The sequence below is a fragment of the Octodon degus genome, unplaced genomic scaffold, assembly GCF_000260255.1.
Source record: "Octodon degus isolate 3935 unplaced genomic scaffold, OctDeg1.0 scaffold00029, whole genome shotgun sequence".
Classification (NCBI taxonomy): Eukaryota; Metazoa; Chordata; class Mammalia; order Rodentia; family Octodontidae; genus Octodon; species Octodon degus.
In genome coordinates, this window is record NW_004524605.1 from 4,803,310 (window position 1) to 4,814,198 (window position 10,889).

At 41.8% G+C, this 10,889-nt stretch overlaps 1 protein-coding gene across 4 annotated transcripts in view; it reads right to left on the minus strand.

Moving 5' to 3' along the window:
• Positions 1–10,883, minus strand: part of Aff4 (AF4/FMR2 family member 4) — a 104,706-nt gene extending 93,823 nt beyond the window's left edge. For all 4 annotated transcript variants that reach the window (XM_023713229.1, XM_023713228.1, XM_023713230.1 and 1 more), the window contains exon 1: positions 10,670–10,883. The gene's annotated coding sequence lies outside the window, so the exon portion shown is untranslated. The remainder of the gene's footprint in view (positions 1–10,669) is intronic.
• Between the last annotated feature and the right edge of the window lie 6 nt (positions 10,884–10,889).

The window sequence follows — 10,889 nt, forward strand, 5'->3', positions numbered from 1 at the left end:
CGCACTCATCACCACACCCAGTCTCAATCGCCATCTCAGAGTGTCCCATGGGCAGGGCCCAAACAGCTCACCAGGATGGAACCCTGATACCTGCTTATTTTTTTATTTATTTATTTATTTATTTATTTATTTAATGTTATATTCCTATCAAAAGGCAATTATCCTCATTTTTGTTATCTTCTAGACACGTATCAGTACTGTTTTGTCTCAGTTGCTTTTCTTATTGCTGAGACAAAATACTCAATACCTACAAGCTAAGGGAGAATAAATTTATTTATTTAGCTCACAGTTTATAGATGTTTCAGTCCATCATCAGCTGGATCCAAGGCAGGGTGGCATCACAGAAGAGAAATAGTTCATGGTAGCAGAAGGTAGCAAAGCCAACAATGGACCTCAGCAGCTTCTTTCTCCCCTCTATCTAGGGTTATCCACATTAGGCAGGTGCCAAAACAATCAATGGACAAATTTACTAATCACACAACAGATTCAGCCTCTTCTGAAAAAGCCCCACCTATGACCACATAAGGCTTCAGTGGGACATCTACACACAAGCCACAGCGTGACAGCAACTTCTATTTCTTCTCTAATGAATCTTCTGATCCTTCCCATAACCTCAAAAAAAAAAAAGAAAAAAAAAAGGCAGGGGTGGGGAAAGCCTTAAATGTAGTTCACTGGCGTAGCTCTTACCTTATATGTACAAGACCCTAAGTTCTATCCCCAACCATTACAAAAAGCAGAAAGGAAGAAAAGGTACTTATTTTTCCCCCAATTTTCTTTCCAACCACCACTCTCTTTTTTATGGAGGAAGTGACAGTTATAGGTCAAATTTTACAATTTCTTTCAGAAACATAAAACAATCTTCTGACTCAGTTTCTTTAGGTATTTAAGTCCATTTTAAAGTCCAGAAAGTGTCTTGAGATTTCTCTTAATACATGAAGCCATTTTATTACCTTTATAAAACATTAAGAGGAGTCAAAATATATGATATGTCATGTATGGGAGCAAATTCCCTACGATGAACATGATCATTTATTACTGTTATCTAAAATGTACAAATAAACTTCATTTAAAAAGTAATACATCCTGGGGGGCAGGGAAATGGCTCAGTAGAATAAGTGCTTCCCTGGCAAGTGCAAGGGCCTGAGTTCAATTCCTGGTTCCTTCAAATTCTTCTCTAAGATTTCTGGTTATATGATAACAGAATGAGTTAAATATTTCCTCTGTAGGGGGGCCTGCCCCTTAGCTCCGTTCTTTAAGTGGCTGCTTCAACAAAGCAGTCAGGCTCACGTTGCTGTGGTTCGATCCCCACAACTCAAGCCAGCCAGCCAAACCTGCCCTGAAGGCATTTAGAGCAAAACAAATAAATAAATAAATAAAAATTAAGAAAAAAAATATATTTATTTCCCCTGTATCCAATATATTTTCATTAATACGGTAAAAGCATTAACAATATTAAGCAAATTTTATTTTAAGGCCTTTTTCTAAGACTTTACCTAAAAGAAAAATGATACATACACAAGAAAATACATATATACAAAAATGATTGACTTCTATTTTTTCTAACTGCTGTTTTGTCAAATACTACCCAAATATAAAAATCTGCCTCTTCAAGATAGATATGTTTAAAAAAAAAACATAAGATATGGGGCTGGTGAGATGGCTCAGTGGTCTAAAGCACCTACTTAGAACAAGCTGAACAAAAGCACAGGGACCGCGGTTCAATCCCCAGCACCACATGCCAGCCAGCCCTGCCCCCTGGTGGGCTGAGCTGGCCACACACACACAAAATAAATAAATTAAAACAAAAACAAAAACAAAAACAAAACCATAAGATACGTATTCTTTTTTCAGTGCTACCACTGAAGTTCATTCAGCAACTAATTGCAGTGCCAGGGAGATGGCTCAGTAGAGTAAGTGCCTCCCTGGCAAGGGCAAGGGTCTGAGTTCAATCCCTGGTTCAGAGGGAGAAAAAAAAACAACAAAACTAATTGCAAACATATTGAATCCACCAAAAAAGTACACATCAGGAAAATAAAAACTCGTCTAAACACTCCAATACTGTTTTTACTGAAGCTGGCATTGTGGCACACACCTGTAAGCACTTGGGAGGCTGAGGGAGGAGGACAGCCTGAGAGCTGAAAGCTAAGCTGGGCTACACACTGACATTCTATCTCAAAACAAACTTTTTACTGAGGCATCATGAGATTAATGCCAGCTACCTATAACCACTATGATTACAAGGTGCTCAAAGTGGTGGCCACAGCTTTCAGGCATTTATTTATTAGTATAGGGAACTTCTGCAGTGTGTTTTTATGTTTTTGACAAGACTCTAGTCCAGTGAGAAGATTACCAAACCCACTTGTTTATCTCAAAGAGCTAACACAACAATTAAACCTGAATACTGAGGTTTTCCCTTGGCGGGGGGGGGGAGCCATTACAGGGCTCTGTGAGCTGCAGCAGCACAAGTGCTATAAGCTCACCACAGTACACAGCGTGTCAGATTCTACAACTAAGAATGTAAGAAAACTATTTCTCTCCCCTGAGATTTTGCAGCTAGTGACTACCCAAAGGCAGGAGGGCAGTTGGGTGTCTAGGTAGACAACAGCATGTTTAACAAACAGCCTAAAAGAGGAAGAATGTCTCCATTCTGGGAGACAGATCAAGTATGGTTGAAACAGGGCTAAAAGATACAAACAGAGATATATGAAACACATCCAGCCCGTGAGTTTTTCTCAAGCCAGACAGATAAGGACACCATTTCAATAAAAATTAAATTTTTCAGAACCTGAGTGCTTGGTGCATGGGAGACAGCTCAGCAGAATAAGCACTTGCCTGGCAAGTGCAAGGGCCTGAGTTCAATCCCTGGTTCCACAAAAAAAAAAAAAAAAAAAAAGGAAACTGCGTTCATAAAGCTTGATCCCCGGGCACATTACATGCCAGCTCCACCCCCCAGATGCACTGAACTGGCCACCAAAACTGGCCATTGTGGTGCATGCCTGTCATCCCAGTGCTGTGGAGGCTAAAAACAGGAGGATTGAATCCCAGTTGCATACTGAGATCCATTAAAAAACAAAACAAAACAAAACAAAACAAAACAAAACCTGAGTGTTAGCTTCAATTGCCTTTATTATAAATGTTAATAAACAGCATAAACAAACAAAAAGCAGTATAAACATAAAATTAAGTATGAATTTCTCTTACACCTCTTTTCTAACTTTACGAAACAAAATTAAAAAATGACAAGTCAGACATGGTGGCACACACCCATAATCCCAGCACTCGGTAGGCTGAGGCAGAAGGACTGAGTTTGAGACCAGCATGGGCTACAAAGTGAGCTCAAGGCCAGTCTGAGCTGCACAGAAAAGAAATGACAAAATTGCTGGGCATGGTGGTACAAGGACAGGGATGTAGCTCAGCAGCACAGTGTCTGCATGGCACGCATGAGGGCCCGAGTTCAATTCCTGATAAGAAAAAATAAAAATAAATTAATACTAAAAAACCTAGCTGGGAATAGTGATGCACACCTATCACCCCCAGACTCAGGAGGCTGAAGGAGCAGGATCACCACAAGATTGAGGCCAGGCTGAACTTGACAATGAGACCATCTAAAAGAAGGCACTGGGTTGCACTACACATACTCACCATGGTTTTGTTATAATGAGGCAACACAAAGCTGTCACCCCTAAAACTCCTTCCTTTACATCCTCTCAGAGTTCATACTAACATCAAAGAAGACAACTAAAAACCTTTACCTGGCTGACCAAACACTTCCATCTGCAAAGATGTTGAATCAACAAGTAAATTTTCTGGTTCTACCACTCAATACTGTATTTGGTATAGTATCAATTTTAGAATAACACCTCTTTCCAGATTGAAAAAGTTAAAATTTTTTTCCATTGCTATATACCAGTTACATTAGAGCTAAACACATTTAACATCAAACCCATAATTTTCAGACTTGTGATTAACGGAAACATCATGGTGACTTGGCATGGCAACCTATAATTCCATCAGTCCAGAGGCTGAGGCAGAAAGACTGCCATGAGTCTAAGGCCTGCCTGAGTTACATAGTGAAACCCTGTCTCAAAAAAATAAAACAACAACAACAAAAAAAAACTGGATACATTTTTAACTCAGATCAGCAAGCCTCAAAGTTAAGTAAAAAAACAACTAAATACCTTACATCTCAGGTGAAAGATTAAAAAAAAAAAAAAAATGCTCCTGACTACATTCTAAACTCTAGATTTAGCTATTCTTTAAAAAAAAAAAAAATTGGGAGTGTGCTGGGGATCAAACTTAAGACCTTATGCTTGCCAGGCAGGTACTTATGTCATGGAGCTACATTCCCAGTCCTGGATTTAGTTATTTCTACATGTCCTATGGCTTTCACCTTTCTTAGAATACATCATGTTGGGCTTGGGAAGATAGCTTGGCAGTGTTAAGTGCCTGCCTGGAAGTGCAAGAACCCAAGTTCCATTCCTGTTATCGTATGCCGTGCCTGCCCTTGGAACCCAGAGAGCAACATGCTGCCACAAAAACAGGCATGGTGGTGCATGCTTGTAATCCCAGTGCTGGGGAGGCTGAGACAAGAGGATCACTATGTGTCTGACCTGCATAATGAAACCCTGTATCTCATTAATTAATGGTATTAATATCTTGTGTCTAGATGTCCCCTAAAGCCTCATGCAATGTGGCCGGGTCTTAAGAGTGTGAGATAATGTGATTAAGAGTGTGTGACTGGGGCTAGGGAGAGATAGCTCAGCAGTTAAAGCAGCCGCTTGGTAGGCAAAAGGTCTTCAGTTTGATCCCTGTACCTCCCCCTCAAAAAAAGTGTAACTACTAAATTGGTCCACTATTTCATTCGGCAGTTCTGGGAGTAGGTAACAGGAAAATCCTTGTGGGCATACTGCCCAATAGGATATAATGAACAGAACGAGGGCTGCTGTGGTCTCTTGCTGCCTTCTACCACCACGAACTGTTGTTCTCTGCACTGTCCCCCTCCCCCGCAATGCCATCCTGCCATGGAGCCGGTCAACTATGAAATGAAACCTCTACAAACCGTGAACCACAATAAAACTTTCCTCCTTTAAGTACAGGTGTAGGGTCTTTGTCTCAGCAACAAGAAATAAGGTCGGCCAGGTATCTCAGCAGTTTAAAGCGCCTGCTTAGGCAGATGCAGGGTCCTGGAATTGAACCAGCCATGGTGGCCCTGCCCCTAGGACACACTGAGAGGGAGAATGAGACTGGGCATGGTAGCTGCGTGCCTACAATCCCAGCACTAGGGAAGCTGCAAACAGGAGAATCACTACAATTCTGATCTGTATAGTGAGACCCTGTAGACCCTGTACTAAATACAAAAAAAAGGTGAATAAAATAAACTTCAGCAACAAAAAATGTAAGTAAGACCTATGGGATCACAGTATGTCCCCAATAAATTCCTCCTTTTGTTTTTAGATAGGTAAGTATCAATCTCCTAACTAAAACAAAGTGCTTTTCATGGACAATCTAAAAAATACACTTAGAGAGGCCAGGGAGATAGCTCAGTAGAATAAGTGCTTGCCTCGTAAGCGTAAGGCCAAGTTCAAGCCCCGGTTCCACCAAAAAATATATATATATATACTCAGACAAAAGTGTACTGATGGGGCCGGGGAGATGGCTCAGTGGAATAAGTGCTTCCCAGGCAAGCACAAGGGCCTGAGTTCAATCCCCGGTTCCGCAAAAAAAAAAAAAAAAGTGTACTGATGATCACAAATCACTTCAAAATGGTAGCTGCAGGGCCGGGGAGACAGCTCAGTAGAATAAGTGCTTGCCTGGCAAGCGCTGGGTCCTGAGTTCAATCCCCAGTACCTCAAATTAAAAAAAAAAAAAAAAAAAAAACGGCAGCTGCAGCCAGGCATGGTGGTACACCATGCTATAATTCCAGCTGAAGGATTAGGAGGCTGAGGCAAAAGGAGCAAGTTCGAGAGCATCCTGCTGGGGTACAGAGTGAATTCAAGACCATTCTGAACTATATAGGAAGACCTTGTCTTTAACAGAAAAAAAAAAAGGTATTTGTTATCATCTAGTCCAAGACAGTCCAGCAAAAAGGCTCATGTGCTTAAAGCCTTGGTCTCCAGCATGTGTGGCACTTGGGAGATGGGGCCCAAGGCAGGAAGTTAGGTCACTAGGGGGAGAGCTGAAACAAATGGAAACCCAGCACAACGAATGGACCTAATATGACCCAAAGCCAAACAAACTAGTGGGGTGTGGGCTACGTAATGGGTTCAAGACCAGCCTGAACTACATAGTGAGATATCTCAAAAATAAAAATAAAAACTAAAAATAAGCAAAACAAAAACTTATCAGGGAAATGTGAACACTTACATGACACTAATGACACTAAAACATATGTTAATTTTCCTGTTAACATGTCAGTATATAATACTTTTTTTTTTTTTTTTAGGGAAGGTCTACAGGGTGTTCAGGGTCTCACTACTAGATTCGCTACTAGACTGGACTCATAATGATACGCCTGTTTACAGCCTCCCAAGAGCTGGGATTACAGGTGTGCGCCACCACGCCCAGTCTCAATTGCTATCCCCCCACCCCCATAGAACCCCAGCCCCTGTTTGCAGGCATTTTAATCTGTTGAGCTATTTGGCTGGCCCAGTCTTTACCTTCTCCCCACCCCCTTACAGGAAATCAAACTCAGGAGCTTGTGCTTGCCAGGCAAGAGCTTGTGCCACTAACTATATCCCTGGCCTTTAACCCTTCCCCTTTAGAGATATACAATGAAATATATACAAAGTCTACCTTTTACTATATACAAAGTCTTTTACTAGTGTTTTTACACTGCTCCTTGTCTCCTACCAGGCTAATCCCCATTGCAGCTGTTTAGCCATTACAAAGAGATACAAAATGATACAGGGATTCAAAGCCAGAAGTTCATAATGGGAGTAGGCTGAGAAGTCAAGCAAACTGTACCAAAGGCAACTACTTATACATCACACCTTAAAAGATGATGAAATGTTGACAGAAACAAAACTTGAGAGGAAAAAAATGACATCCCAAGTAGAAGAAATGGAAACAACCGGAGAGAGATGAAAAAGCCTCTACAGATGGAGAGTACCAGGCTGTACTCACCTCTCCATAGAACTGTCCTTCTTGAAGGATGACTTGAAAAAGTCAAAGTAAAAAGCATGACCCACCAGGCAAATTCTATTTAACAAACATTACCAGCCATTTAGGCCCAAACTACTCCCAAGGAACCCCAGGAAAAGAAAGACTATAGTCTGGGTAACCAAACTACATCGGCTTTTCAGGGCAACCTATTGATGTTATTCCTCTTCCTCCCTTCCCCTTTTCCCTTTCTTCCCCAAGGAGGCTTGGCAAAAGAATCCAAAAGATTTTTCTACCTGTTCCAAGAAAAGATTATTAAAATAATTAAGTTTTTAAAAGCAGCCTCTAATAAGTTGTGTCTCCCTGCCTAAAAGCCACTACACCAAAGTTGATTAGGCACTTCAAGCAAGATAAAGTTACCTGAAATACCTTCCCCTCAGAATATTACTCAGGTTACAGGCTTTATGAAATACAGCTGATGAAGCAGGTAGATCCTAAATAAGACCTTTTTATTCCTTCAAAACAGAATAGGTGCCAAACATCAAATCACTGTAAATTCAAGGCCACAAAAATAGAAAAAGGAGGAAGAGAAAAAAAAAAATACAATGAAGTAATCTCAATATTAGAACATTTTTCAGTATTTTGTGATCATGGTATCCCCCCTGCCAGGTATTATTTTTGAGTATTTTGGAACTAAATTATATTGGTACTAATATTTTCTAAAATATTCCAATGTCCTAAAATGTTCCAATACCATTAAAAATTTCAGGATATGAGGCCTTGAACACAAGACAGAAAGGAATGTAAATGTCCATAAGTTAATAATTATAATGTATTCTGTTGCTCTCTTCTATATGCCAGAATATAACTTCAAATAACCAAGATGGGCTACTATAGGGAGTTGGAAAAAGTGATAGTGCATTTCTTAAACCAAAGAAAAAGCAAGATAACAGGTCAGGTTAGCTTTGAACAGTTCTCAGTCACTAACTACACCTTATTTCATAACAACTGAGACTGGCAAACATCCTCCCAGAAATCAAATATAATCTGTCCCAGCTTATCCGAGAAAATGAACAATGGAAAGGATAAAACATGAGGACTGTGAAAAAGACAGGAAAGCTTTATAAAGAAAAGTTTTTAAATATCTGTAGAACAGAGTTAAAGGTCCAGGGAGATGACTCAGTGGAATAAGTGCTTCCCTAGCAAGCACAAGGGCCTGAGTTCAATCCCAGGTTCCACAAAAAAAAAAAAAAAAAAAAAAAAAAACCACCAGAGTTAAAGCAAAAAAAATCTATGCCATCACTACTGATGATAGAAAATGCACTTCTACGTCACTGTTCAAGTTTGCCCTCGGTATTTATGCTTTGATTTTATGAAAAATACTACAAAGAAGAGGGAAGGCCACAAAAAATTTGGGTTCCATTCTAATCCACAAAAGAATAAATACCTGTTTTCTTTGTTCCTCTCAAGTGTACATAAACCATGACATTTACTTCCTCTTCAAAAGAGGTTAAGACATGTAATTTAAATTCACCTTGTAGGGGTCAGGAGATAGCTCAGAAGCATAAGCACCTACCTGGCAAGCACCAGGACCCAGGTTCGATTCCCCACCCCACATTCTTGCCCCGATACAGGTGCTCACCATGCGGCCCAGGGCGTTCAATCCCAGCACTCAGGAGGTTAAACTAGGAGGATCTCTGTGAGTTTGAGACCAGCCTAGGGGCTACAATAGTGAGCACAAAGCCAGCATAGTGAGATCCTGCCTCAGAAAGAAAGAAGGAAGGAAAGAAAGAAAATAAATGACAATATGGTTGGTTTAACTGTTGCAGAAGGTATATAATCATTCAAAGATAGTAAAGGCACTGTATGAATATGAACATGTGACACTTAACAAGTAGAAAGTGAATTAGAATGAAAATACTGTCTTTAGGAATTCTTAATTACACAGCTTCACCAAAGCACAGTAAGGGACTCTTTCACCCCCAAATTGCAGACCACATTCCAATTCCAAACAGCTGTTGTTTTTTCCCCCAACTGAACAGTAAAGACTTGATCATTCACAAACATACTACTTCAGGCAAAATTTGTCTAAAATAAAATGTGACTCCTGCTCCTACAGAGTTAACAAAGTATCAGCTTCAAAACCACCACCATCTGAACGAATCTGCTGGGGTTTTTTGTTTGTTTTGTTTTGTATGCTTCCAAAGGTTTTTAACAGATTCACTGTAAAAGATAATTAAAAATACCCAGAAATGGGGTCGGGGAGATGGCTCAGTAGAATAAGCGCTTCCCTGGCAAGCACAAGGGTCTGAGTTCAATCCCCGGTTCCGAGAGAAGAAAAAAAAATTTTTTTAAAAATACCCTGAGATATATTTCGTTTAGAGAATGAAAAATGCCGTGACTAATAAGGAAAATAAACAAGAGAGTTTTGAAGAAACCAGCTTTGTTGAGAACCCAATAGCCACTGGCCAATATTTCTTTATGCACATAAAAACCAAATATGATTCTAAACAGATTCACAAGCCATAGAATTAAGAAAGTTCTCATCAATACCTGAAGGTGGATAAACTAGAAAACAGGTAAATAAAGGGCTTTATAAAGCTTTGTATAATCAATCTGGAAGCACAGTCGTAAGCTTTTCAAATCTGAGCCCTAAAAAAGAAGACATTTTAAATGTCACACGTATAGCCTAATCACAGGCACCTGTAACTTAGTGTTAAAAAAAAGAAAAAGAAAAAGAAAAAGACACACTTAAAATGGAACCATCCTGTTTAAAGCCTGCCTATGGCCATCAGGGACTAAATCGCACAATTCTGAATTCTGACAAAATTACGAGAACTCGAACTCATCTTCGTCTGAACTGCACGCGCAAGCATTTCACATCTGCGCTTCCAACTCCCTATAAATGATGTCTTCTGTGACTGAAAAGGCAAGAGGGTTATTCCCCTAAGTCCTATATCCCATGATCCAACCTCAAAGAGTGGAAGGAACAGCAAAGTGGAAGGAACAAAGCACTGACGTCAATTACGAGATTAACCTCGAGCACCGGCAGCTGGAGAAGAGGCCTAAACATCAATATCCTAGAGCGAGCTCTGGGGTAACCGGGTAACAGGCCGATCAGAAGTTGGGGGGTATTCAAGGATTACACCCCACGCTTCCATTTTTAGTCAACTCCCCTCGCTTGTCGAGGCGGAATTTTTCCTTTCTCTCTCTCTTTTTTTTTTTTTTTTGGAAAGGTGGGGAGCGGTGGGGGAGGTGCGCAGGATCGCGAGAAGGAAAGCGAGAACTAGTTGGGTCGCGACGGCCAGAAGCTGGGGGCTATTTGCTCTCTCCCCAGAATAGCCTGGCCCTGGGAGGGCATTACAAGGGGGCAATGGGCGACGGAACGGCCGAGGGAAGGAAGGATCTGGGGAGGAGAGGCGGAGACGGGCTCCGGGAATGCCGCTGGGGACGGGGCCCGGTTTTTCTTCCTCTCCCGAAGGTCCGGAGAGGCGACGGCGAGGGGCGAGGCCGATGGCGCAGCTCCGCCGCCCTCCCCCGCGGCGCGGCCCCGTCCGCCGGCCCTGCTCACCTCCAGTCCCGGCTCCGCTAGGCCCAAACCATCTCCGGCCGCGGCGGCGTGTCCTGCACCTTCACGGGACGCGCATTCGGGTCGTCCGGCGCTGCGACCGGCGGCCGAGGGCGCGAGGCGGCGGTGGTTCGAGGCCTGGCGACGGCGCCCCTCACAGGATGGCGGCGGAGGTCCCGCCCCGCTCCATGACGGCCCGGCCCAGCCCGCGACGGCTGCCTGA